General features: G+C 37.0%; 1 long non-coding RNA gene across 2 annotated transcripts; it reads right to left on the bottom strand.

Annotated features, from left to right (window-relative positions):
- Positions 1-5,543: 5,543 nt before the first annotated feature.
- LOC127617226 (uncharacterized) lies at positions 5,544-7,079 on the bottom strand. 2 transcript variants are annotated; one of them, XR_007967294.1, is made up of 4 exons: positions 6,802-7,079; positions 6,275-6,367; positions 5,966-6,095; positions 5,544-5,831 (listed from the first exon to the last, which is right to left on the bottom strand). It is a non-coding gene; the product is annotated as an uncharacterized LOC127617226 (long non-coding RNA). The 2 variants fall into 2 exon arrangements; XR_007967293.1 differs by having other exon boundaries at positions 5,544-6,095; positions 6,802-7,077.
- Between the last annotated feature and the right edge of the window lie 4,998 nt (positions 7,080-12,077).

Here is a 12,077-nt window from a genome sequence, read left to right as displayed (position 1 = left end):
TTGGTGTGCGCACTGCGCAGCTGCTATGAGCTGGTTCAGCACAAGGCCAGAAGTTTATGATCCTATACCAGGGGGCGCCAATCCACCATGTACACAGTCCAGTTTTATTATCCTCAGACAGACGCATTTAGCAGAGACAGGCAACTTCTATTAAAATGCATGGGAGAAATTGGAACGTCCAAATGGTCAATGTAGAAAGGAAGTCCTGCCTTAAATTTAAAAGAGCCAATCACATTTTAGATACAGACATCGCCTGTCAATCATCTCGGGAACGCACATGCGCATTAGCTGTACAAGCCGGGGAAAACGTGTTTTTTAGCGTAATCTGAGATAGAGAAGCGCAATGTATTATACCAGCGTCGTCAGGTTTTACTGCTCATTTGAAATGTATTATTTTTATCGCAATAGTTAACAAAGATTTTGGAGATGTGGGTCTTTTCCTATTCAAGTCGTTAGGAGCTGCACTGGCATGACTGGAAATAGCCTCCCTAGAGTGTTCCAAAGATGGCCGCCAGTGGACTGACTTGCTAGAGAGACTTTGGCTCAGATCATTACAACTTAAAGTAACCAGAGGAAAAAACACACAAGACACTCATAAGTCCTTATTATGATACAAAAATCTTAAAAGTAGAGCACAAATTCACAGTTTTAGCAGCTTTTCTGATCATGATAGTTTCTATATAGTTTCCAGAATTGAAAGTTCGAATCCAGGGCTTGCTGAGTGACTCCGGTCAGGCTTCCAAAGCAACCAAGTGGCCCGGTTTCTAGGGTGGGTAGAAAACGGATTGAGGTGAGTCACTACGCCACCATGAGGACCTAGAGCGCATTGGGAATTGTGCATGCCAAATTGGGGAGAAAAAAATACACAAATTTTTTTTTTTAGATTTTTGGTTGGTAAATTGACACCTATATATGTGGAATAGTCACAATAGTTGCTTATACATAACAATGAAAAAAAAAAAAAAAAAACATTTCCATAACACCACTTAACATTTTTGATTTTACGATGAGTTCCATTCAACGCAGAAAGTCTTATTTTCCAACTTCCTAGTAGTGGGAAACTTTCTCAGAGATGCAGGTGCGCGGCGTCACACAAATATGTCAACCCCCAGGGATACAAAGTGATAAACATTCACTTATATTAAGTAATATCAATAAATGAGTCAAAGTTCCTACATTACATGATATTAAAGCTCGTCTAGCAAATGCATGCAGAAACAGGTGTATAAAACATGGTATATTATACTCTCTTTTCATAATCGTAAACATGTAGCACAAATGCTAGCGTCGCAGCATTGTTTATCAGTTGGGTTGCTAGAAGACGTCTCTGGTTACAGCCATGTGTACTCAGAAGTTGAAAATTCCGAGTTCCCAGTAGGAACTTTTAACGTCCACTATCCGCCATATTTGGGAAACTCTCGGGAGGTTATTTCCATTCTTCTTCTTCTTCTTCTTCTTCTTCTTCTTCTTTAATGGCGGTTGGCAAACAACTTTTAAGTGTGCATTACCGCCACCTTCTGATATGGAGTGTGGATCACAATAGCCTTTCCTCACTACCCTTAAAATAAATATATAAATACCTACATACATCCATAATAAAACCAATAAATAACATAAATATCTAATAACATTATTAATATTCATACATTTTCATTATTAATAAACAATTTTCTAAGGAAACTAAACTCATATCCTTCTACTAAGCCCAGTATTACTCAAAAACACGAATATCGCTCTATACCCTACATGCCCTGAATTCATTTGTAATAGTTCCTTCATTTCAAATCTAATTTTTTCTTTTCTAAACCAGTCTTTCAGCCTCATCCTTTCCTCCTTATACTTATGACAATTAATAATTACATGTTCTACTGTTTCGTTAATATTACAGACCTCACACATCCCAGTTTCATGCTTCCCTATTAATTTAAGCGTACTATTCAATCCAGTATGCCCAAATCTCATTCTGGAAATAATGTCCTCTTCCCTTTTATTCCTACTATTTTCTCTCATACCTCCTACCCTCTTCTTTATACTGAAGTACATTCTTGCTTTTGTTTCTATATCCCACTCCACTTGCCACTTCTTTCTCATTTCTTCTTTGATTATGCTTTTAACTTCCGCCTTACTATAACTTATTACCATATCTATCTCTGTTTTTTTTTTGTTGCATTATTGGCATATTTGTCTGCCATTTCATTTCCTTCTACTCCTATATGGGCTGGAATCCAGATGAATTTTACTACTACTCCTACTCTATTAATTCTATAAACAGCTTGGGCTTTTTCCAACAAAATATCCTGTCTTACTTCTGATTTCATGTTCTTAATACTGGTTAACGCACCACTTGAATCTGACCCTATTAACACTTCCCTTGACCTACTATTTTCAACCCACTCAAGGGCTAAGAGAATGGCCAGCATTTCTCCTGTATACACTGTCATTTTATCATTTACTCTCTTATTTAACATAACATTCACTTCTGGTATAATGAACACAGCTCCTACTCTATTATCTTCTGTTTTTGATGCATCTGTAGATATCTTAACAAACATAGAATACTTCTCCCCTATGTATCTACTAACCTGACTCCTATCAATACTATTCTCTTTTTTCCACTCTAAAAGGTGCAAATCTACCTCTAACTCCCCTAATATCCAAGGTGGAACATTAGACAATGGCACAGTTGGACTTACCGTCATATCTCCTATCCCTATCTCATCGACTGCATACCTTATTATCCATCCAAAGCTCTTAATCTGTAGTCTTTCCCTTTCTTGACATGGTTGTAACACCTTCTGAGTCAGGTGTCTTTCCTTATGCCCTTTTAAATTTGCCCAGTACGTTAATGCTATCTGATTTCTTCTAATCTCCAATGGCATCTCATTCATTTCTACTTGTAATGCCGCTACTGGGGTTGTTTTAAAAGCACCACAACAGAGTCTCAACACCTGACTTTGCATAACATCCAACTTTTTTAGTAAAGTTCTTGAAGCAGACTGGTAAACTGTACATCCATAATCAAAAACTGCCCTAATTAATCCAATATAAACTATTTTCAATGAGGTCCTATTTGCTCCCCACTCTCTACCTCTCAAACATCTTATTACATTAAATATTCTTTTACATTTTTCAACAACTTTCTCAATATGTATTTTCCAGTTAAGCTTTTTGTCAAACCATATCCCGAGATATTTAAAACATTCCACTCTCTCTAGATTTTTGTCATAAAGTTTAAGTTGAATCTGTTCTTGATTTTTCCTTTGAGAAAAACAGATTACTTTGGTCTTTGCCACTGAAAACCTAAACCCCCCCATTCCCCAACTCTCTACCTTCCCAATTGCCTCTTGCATCTTCCTCACTATATATTCTATATTTCTTCCCTTTTTCCACATAACACCGTCATCTGCAAATAAAGCAACACTTATAGATCTATCAACTCTACTAAACACTTCATTTATCATAATTAAAAACAAAACTGGACTAACTATACTCCCTTGAGGAGTTCCATTTTCCACTAAATACTTTGTACTCAATTCTGTCCCTACTCTTATTGCGATCCACCTATCAGTTAAAAAGTTTTTGATCCAACTATACATTCTCCCTTTTATTCCCAATTTATATATCTTAATCATAAGTCCTTGTTTCCACAACATATCGTACGCCTTCTCAACATCAAAAAATACAGATAATATACTTTCTTTATTAATTTGAGCTTTTCTAATTTCACTTTCTAAACATATAGCTGGATCTATTGTGCTTCGTCCCTTTCTAAACCCACTCTGGTAATCCTTTATCAATTACTTTGTCTCCAAATAATACTTTAATCTTTCATTTATAATTTTTTCCATAATTTTCCCTACATGTGACGTTAAAGCAATCGGTCTATAACTTTCTGCCAAACTCGGATCCTTACCTGGTTTACATATAGGGACAATAATTGATTCTTTCCACTTTTTTGGCAAACATCCCACTTCCCATTCCTTATTATATAACTTTAATAACATTTCTTTACTCTCATCATTTACATTTTTTATCATAAAATAACTTATTTGATCATTCCCTGGCGTTGTTTTTCCGATTTTTTCCGAGACATTATTCAACTCACCCATTGTAAACATCACATTTATGGTACTTTCATTATCCCCACCATCCTGTATTACTTCAACACTATCTCTTATAGGCCCCTTCAATGTTTGTAAACATTCGAATGCTAGGTTGGTTGCGCGCGCATCATGGGGTCAGAAAAAATGGCGCGGCTAATAGACCGGCATATTGTGTCGAGTTATGCACTGTCTTTGCCACCACAGGAACGGGAACAGTACCACAACAAACTTGTTTTAGTTAATGGCGATTGTCTGCCTGATCCCAAGCTCATAACAGAATGGGTAGACAACGTCAACAAGTGGCCAGATATTCACTGGCCCGCCATATACAGCTATCTGGTGGACAAGCCGAGTGTTTACACGCGAGAAAAACTAAGAGCCTACAAATCGCTAGACGCGTATAATTACGTAGTCTGTGGTCATGTCCAGAAGGTTTTATATAGCGATATAGGCGATTACTTTTGTGTGTTAAAAGCGGAGGTTTTACCGAGCCAGCGCCAAGGGAAAAACACCTCTATGTACCAAGCCTGGGTTGTGATCAACAAGCGGGAAGGCTACATCCATACTGCAAATTGCACCTGCATGGCAGGGTAACGTTAAGTATTTATCATTGGAGACGGATGTACTGTAGGCTGATTTCCTTGTCTTGATGGTTTTATTTCCCTAGAAAACTGTCACGACCACTAATCACTTATACCCTGCATCCGTCACCTTTCCTCTAGGGTAGCTACTGCTAAAAAAAAATTGTATTTAAATGTATACATGTTAGTAGTATTTAGTTTGTAGCTTACCTGCAGACTCATTTGCTGAGAGCAAGTGTTAATTTCAAGACCCACTCATGAAGGATATTGATTTGAAATGTACATTATATGTGATTTAATTTCAGGCTTGGGTCATGCTGCAGTCATGCAGCTGCAATTTTATTCAAAATTGAAATTTGTGTTAGAATGGGATGGACAGAGAAACCAGCAGTCACTTCTGGAGAGTGCAAGTGGAAAGACTTAAGCAGGAAAGAAGTCGAACCAGTCCCATTAAAGAAAATCAGCTTCCACAAACCAAAGAGGACAGGCAGGCTAGATAGGCAGCTTCCAGAAACGGTCAGGAGTAGATCTAGTGCCACCGCCAGAGCCACAGGCATGTAATAGTTGACAGAGCATAGATAAGATTCCTTTTGCCAAATGTACATTTTGTTTATTTTCATTACTACTCCCAAGTTTTTTGACATTCTACAGCCATCTTACACTGTAATGCATAATTGCATTGGCTTGAACACACCCTTACATTTAGAGCCTTTGCCAAAACTGTACGCTCATCATAGTAGTTGTGTTACTTCTCACAACCCCGTCTCAATTTTAAATACATATTATACCCTGCATTTTCTGTTATGTGGATTACAAAAGAGAACAACACAACACGAGATAAACTTTTAGATTTATTCTCATACAACACTAGATAGACTTTTACAATATGCCTTGCAGGTATACATAATTACATACATACATATCTTAACTGTTCATAAAATACAAATATACTCTCAAGTCAGGTTTCAGTGAACACTAGCCTATTATTTTATATCAAAACAAATAGTTTATAATATATATATCAGCATTTGATACTTTTGGACTGATGGTTAAAGTCTTTTTCTGCACAGTTTCCCCAGTTATTTTACACACCTCTTTTCTCCTTGCAGCTTTGGTCCTCTTTTACGGATTTATTCTAATAAAGTATCTGAAAAATAAGAGAACATTTTCAATTAAAATGATCTGCCGTGTATAATTTTTATTATCTAAAAATGTCTAACCAAAAACTACAGGATAATTAACTGAAGACTTGGAATAAACTGCACAGGTCATATAGAGTACATTTATAGTCAGTGGATTCTAGCATGAGGCATATGTGGATCTTCTGCTGATAAAGGAAAGTTATGTGTCAGTCTGGAAAGAAGCAGGTTGCATGTCAGGGCGTTCATCTCTCTTCCTTTTCCTCAGATACCTAAAGGAAAACAAAAGGAACAATTAGTGCTGTGTGAAACCATTTAATCATTGTCTAGTTAAACTAGGCCTGCACAATATTGCTTTAATTAAATTACATTTAAATGTAATTAATAATTTACATGAACAAGGAATTAAAATGCTGTATCTTTTTAATTAGATATCTAGATTTTTTCGTACCTTTCCATTTTTGTCTTAGGTGTCTGGCTTTGTTTTTTGTACACAAACAAGGAGGGCACAAGTCAGGACTACTGGAGTCAAGTGATGCCTCTCCTACAAAAAAAAAAAAAAGAATTGCACACATTGATTACAACGCGATCTACTGTGAAAGCGCTAAAAGCTAGTCTGCTAAGTCTGTAGCATGACACAGGTCACACTTAATGCCAGATATCAATTTTCACCTAACTATTAAATCAGTCTACAGTTTACATAAAACAGTTGTTTACTTACTATGGCTAGAGTTAAGCCATGGTAAGTAACAGTTAAACAAATGTTGTTGTCACAAAGTTGGCGCTAGCCTGCGGCTAACTGCTAACGTTAGCTATCAGCTGGCTGCTCTGAAGCATGACACGGGTCCATGACATTTAAAAAAATATATATTTACCAGCATAGGTTTAACGTTATAGACTAGTGTACAGAAAACTGTTCATGTAATCCAGGGATTCGAGTTTAATCTAATAGAAAGGGATGATAAAGGATAACTTTACCTGATATGAAGTGAGCACTACAAACACGAGCCTCTTGGATCGTAGCATTGTCCCAGTCTGCCCGTTTAATTGCTTGCAGCCACAGATGACGTCTATTTTTTTTGAAAAGGATGAGATCCTGCAGGAATCCTGAAAAACTTGACTCCACAACTGGTGCGATTTGCACAATCCACGACACAACAAGTAGGCATGTTGACGACAAATTATCTGGTTAACACACGATGGAACGTTCTGACTTCTGACCCCGACATGCGCACTACGCACTTCGAATTTTTCTGTGACGTCAACCGTGAAGGGGTCTATTGTTTTCTCCCTCTGCGTCTTTTCCTCATTACTCAAATTACTATTACTATGTATTTTAACAAATGTCCTTGCCAGCAACTCTGCTTTACGTTTGCTCTCTATTATTACTTTCTCTCCTTCTTTCATTATAGGATAACCATTCTCTTAATCATACCCCATACTCTATCTAATGGTGTACTTCTTCCTAGAGATTCACAATACTTCCCCCAAAAGTTTTTCTTAACTCTCTTTATTGTCATCCTTACTACAGCCTGCTTCCTCTTATAATCAATTAAATTCTGGAAGTTATGTGTTCTTTTCAGGATTTTAAATGCTTTATTTCTCTCTTTAATTACCTTTGAGCATTCTTGTGTCCACCACGGAACGATTTTCTTTTTAATACTGCCTCCTCTTTTTGGTATCGACTCTTTTGCTGCACCTAAAATAATACTACTTATTTCTTCATTCAGATCTTCAACTCCCTGATTTATAAAAACCTCCTTTAATTTTTCTTTGGACAATATTCTAAACTTGTTCCAATCTGCTTCCTCAAATTTCCACCTACTTACTCTCTCTTTCTTTTGCATATCCCTTTCTATATTTCTGTGTATATAGGATAATGATCACTCCCTATAGTACTTTCCTTATTTACTTCCCAACTACTTATCCCTACCAAAGACTGGGACACCAATGTAAGATCTATTGCAGTCTCTATACCCTTACTTAAATTTATTCTTGTACCAGACCCATCATTTAGACATACTAATTCCTTTTCATCCATTATTTCTTCTAAAATTTGTCCATTTAAATCTTCTTTTTCACCCCACACCTTACTATGTGCATTAAAATCCCCGCACCAAATAATTATTCCTCTCCACTCCTCCAGTATTGATTCTAGTTGTACTCTCTCTAGTTTTTTACATGGGTTGTAGAAGTTAATCACTTTGATCTTTTCTTTCTTGTTCCACATTTCAACAACTATTACCTCTAATTCTTGTATTGTTTTTAACCTCCTATAAACTATACCCTCTTTAATAAATATTGCACATCCCCCTCCAATTCCATTTCTTCTATCTTCACGTATGGTATTATATCCTTTAATAATGAAATCCAGATTAGTTTTGAGCCATGTTTTAAATGATATCTGGTTTCTTTCCTAGTTTATCAATATATCCCTTAAGCTCATATCCATTTGCTATCAAACTTCTAGCATTCCATTGAATTACCAACATTAAGTTATGCTTTGAGAAGCTGTATCTGCGTTCCCTTCTCCATGGTTAAGATCAGCATGTATCTTTTCCCATGACAAATCTTTCATGTTTAGGAATTTAGCTGCTGCCTTAACTATGATTTTTATCTTCTCTGTTTTTGTTTTTGCTTGTTCTGAACAATTTATGACATATGCTACAAAAAGCACTATCATTGACATTTCTGTATTTTCCTGTTTTGACCCCGTTCCTTCTTTATTCGTACCAATGTCTTCATTTTCTCTTTCATTATTAGATATTTTCACAGCCTCTGCATATGTTACTTTCTGATTTAATTTTACTTTTTGAACCTCAACTGCCTTTTTTCGGATTTCACAGCCCCCATATGCTGCTGTGTGGTTCCCTCCACAATTACAACACTTTATTGTAACATTACTCCCACATTCTCCATATGCATGTTCTCCTCCACATCTCACGTCTCTGTTTCCCTTTACATACATTTGCAGTATGTCCATATCGCTGACATTTATAACATCTTAATGGAGGAGATTCTCTGACGTTAAAACTCATATACCCTACCATCACTTAAACTGTGGCAGTACAGACTCACTATCTGTTTTTTCTCCATTTCTGAAAGCCTGCAATCGAGTGATTTCTGTGATCATTCCTCCTTTAATTACTTTCCTTAGTTCTTCCAGATTCTCTTCTACAGGAATTCCTGTTATCACTCCCTTAGTTCTTCTCTTCTCACCAATTATTTTTTTCTCGACTATTTCTTTCTTACATACTGATTGCATGTAGTTGTATTTTTCTGCTCAATATTTTTGCATTTCACCAATAGGCTCCCATCACGCAACACTTTCGCCATTTCTATTTCCCCAATCGCTTTCTTCAATCCATTTGTAAGAGTGATCGGGCTAACTGATGTAATTTCATTCCCCACTTTAAATTTCAGAATGATCTTAAACTCTTCCATCATTATCTTTTTCCTTACTTCTCGAATTTCTTTATCCTCTTCTAATGTTCTCTTCTTTGTCATCTGACTATTTCTATTTTCTTTTTTCCCTCCTCCTTTCCTACTCGTACTCTTTTCCCAACCCATCTGCATATTGTAGTAAACCTTACTTATTTTTTTAATAGAGGTTTAACTGTTTATGGAGGACAGAGGGTACATCACACACCAACCATTAGGGAGAAATATCACTTTATTTAAGTTCATATAACAAAATATTACCAGGATATAAATAACCATTAAAACGAGGTCCACCCAAACATTTACTTGATACGCTCCTCTAGGGCCACCGGTGATACACACAAATGAACCTCCACGTCACTACACTGCACTCTGATACATTTCCCCAGCCCCGCACAGCACAATAGAAATCGTGATTACACAGCAATCAATTTATGGAAAACATTAGCCCCAGTCCAGCGTACCCAAGACAATGTTCATACAACCTCTAAAACTTACAACAACAACATACACATACACAAAAATACATGAAATAAGTAAAGTATAAAACACTTCCCCGTTTTCAGGAAGCAAGACCCCGCCCAGGGTTCTCGGGAAAGGAATCAGCCGTGCCAAGTTGTCCACAGAGAAAGCACGCGCTCTTATTCTCGTTATTCCCGTCCCGCAGTCACAGCTGATCACAATGGCGCGCCGCGGGCATTAATAAGTCCTCGTTATACAACTTCTGGTTGGGAATCACAAGGGCTGACTGCGGTCTCTTATGAAAACACAGGTCTTGAAATAACTCCGGGAACATGTGGCCAGCGCTGCTACCCACCCCGTCCCACTATTACTTACTACACAGATATACTCTATCTAGCTATCTTCGTTGCCGGACAAACCCTAACGGTCTCGAGCAACCAGACGCTTCCCTGTTTTTCCCCGAGCACCCCCGCCACTCACATCTCCCTCTCTTTTTATCATCTACTCCAGGTGAGCTCAATTATCTCTACCTCCAATCCATGCAAAGAAAACGTACTGCAAAACGTTCAGATCGGTGGGACCAAAGTCACACACAATATAAATCCCCACCATTCATCACAATATCTTCATCCTCTGACAATCCACTATAGTTTGCCATTCTGATCCAGTTACAAATCAGATTATGCCATGAACCCGCAAACAAAACAAACAAACAGACAAAATAAACTTAAACCACCTAAGTAAAAAACAAAATAAAAACTTTCCTTTTCAGCAATGTCTCTGCTCGTCCTTGCTGGCCCGTGTGTTTCCGCGTCGCCAACTTTATTTCCAGTCATGCCAGTGCAGCTCCTATCTACTTGAATGAACATCAAAATCTTAAAAATGGTTGGTCAAGATTACGATCAGTGAACATATTTCAAATCAGAAATAATATTGGAATAATAAATTCTTTACCTCATATTACGTTAAAACACGCAATCTTTCCAGCTTGTATAGCTAATACGGATGCGCGTTAGCGAGTTGATTGATAGGCGATGTCTGTATGTAAAGGTGATTAGCTCTTTTACCTGTAAAGTGGGACTTCCTTTCTAAATCTGTTGCACTAGAGCTTCCTGGTTGGGTGTTCCAATTTCTCACATTAATTTAAATAGATGTGGCCTGTCTCTGCTGAACGGTCTGTTGCAGTTTTGTTACTTTACACGTCGTCTTCCGTGCATTTGGAAATGGAATGCATTTATGGTCGGAGATTGGAGATATTAAGTTGAAGATGTCCCACATCCGACTTGAGTGGAACGCAATATACCCATGGCCCAACCTCTTACAAAACAGTCTTCTGACTGCATCAAACAAAAACAACAGTTCAAATTAAAATCCTTTTTAAACTCACTAAGAAAGTGCTTTGTTGGGTAAAAAACTAAACAAAATCTAAATACTTTTTTAATTTTAGAAATATGTATTTTTTTTTAATGAAAATTCCTTTACCATTTTTAAACGTAACTAATATTTATTTTGGAATGACCATAACTTCTTCCAGTGTATATCATGTATGTGGAATTGAACTCATACAATTAATGATATATATCTTATTTTCAACGTGATTTGAAAATAATAAGAATAATAACACAAGTTAAAACCACTTAACAGTTTTTCAATAATAATAATAATTCTAGATAACTCCTGCCACAACCTCCTACTGTGATGACAGTTTGAATGACAGAAAAGATGGAGCACAGTTTCTGATTGCATCAAACAAAAAGAACAATTCACATTCAAATCTTTTTTTTAAACTTATTAAGAAATTGCCTTGTGGGGTAAATAATAAAAAAATAATTTTAAAATACTTCTTATTTATAATCGTATGGAATGGAATTGCCATGGCTTCTTCCATTGTATCTCATGTGCACCTAGACTCACCTAAAGGATTATTAGGAACACCTGTTCAATTTCTCATTAATGCAATTATCTAATCAACCAATCACATGGCAGTTGCTTCAATGCATTTAGGGGTGTGGTCCTGGTCAAGACAATCTCCTGAACTCCAAACTGAATGTCAGAATGGGAAAGAAAGGTGATTTAAGCAATTTTGAGCGTGGCATGGTTGTTGGTGCCAGATGGGCCGGTCTGAGTATTTCACAATCTGCTCAGTTACTGGGATTTTCATGCACAACCATTTCTAGTGTTTACAAAGAATTGTGTGAAAAGGGAAAAACATCCAGTATGCGGCAGTCCTGTGGGCGAAAATTCCATGTTGATGCTAGAGGTCAGAGGAGAATGGGCCGACTGATTCAAGCTGATAGAAGAGCAACTTTGCCTGAAATAACCACTTGTTACAACCGAGGTATGCAGCAAAG

This window comes from Xyrauchen texanus, chromosome 23 (genome assembly GCF_025860055.1).
Source record: "Xyrauchen texanus isolate HMW12.3.18 chromosome 23, RBS_HiC_50CHRs, whole genome shotgun sequence".
In the NCBI taxonomy this organism is placed as follows: domain Eukaryota; kingdom Metazoa; phylum Chordata; class Actinopteri; order Cypriniformes; family Catostomidae; genus Xyrauchen; species Xyrauchen texanus.
This window is presented reverse-complemented; position numbering and strand designations above follow the sequence as displayed.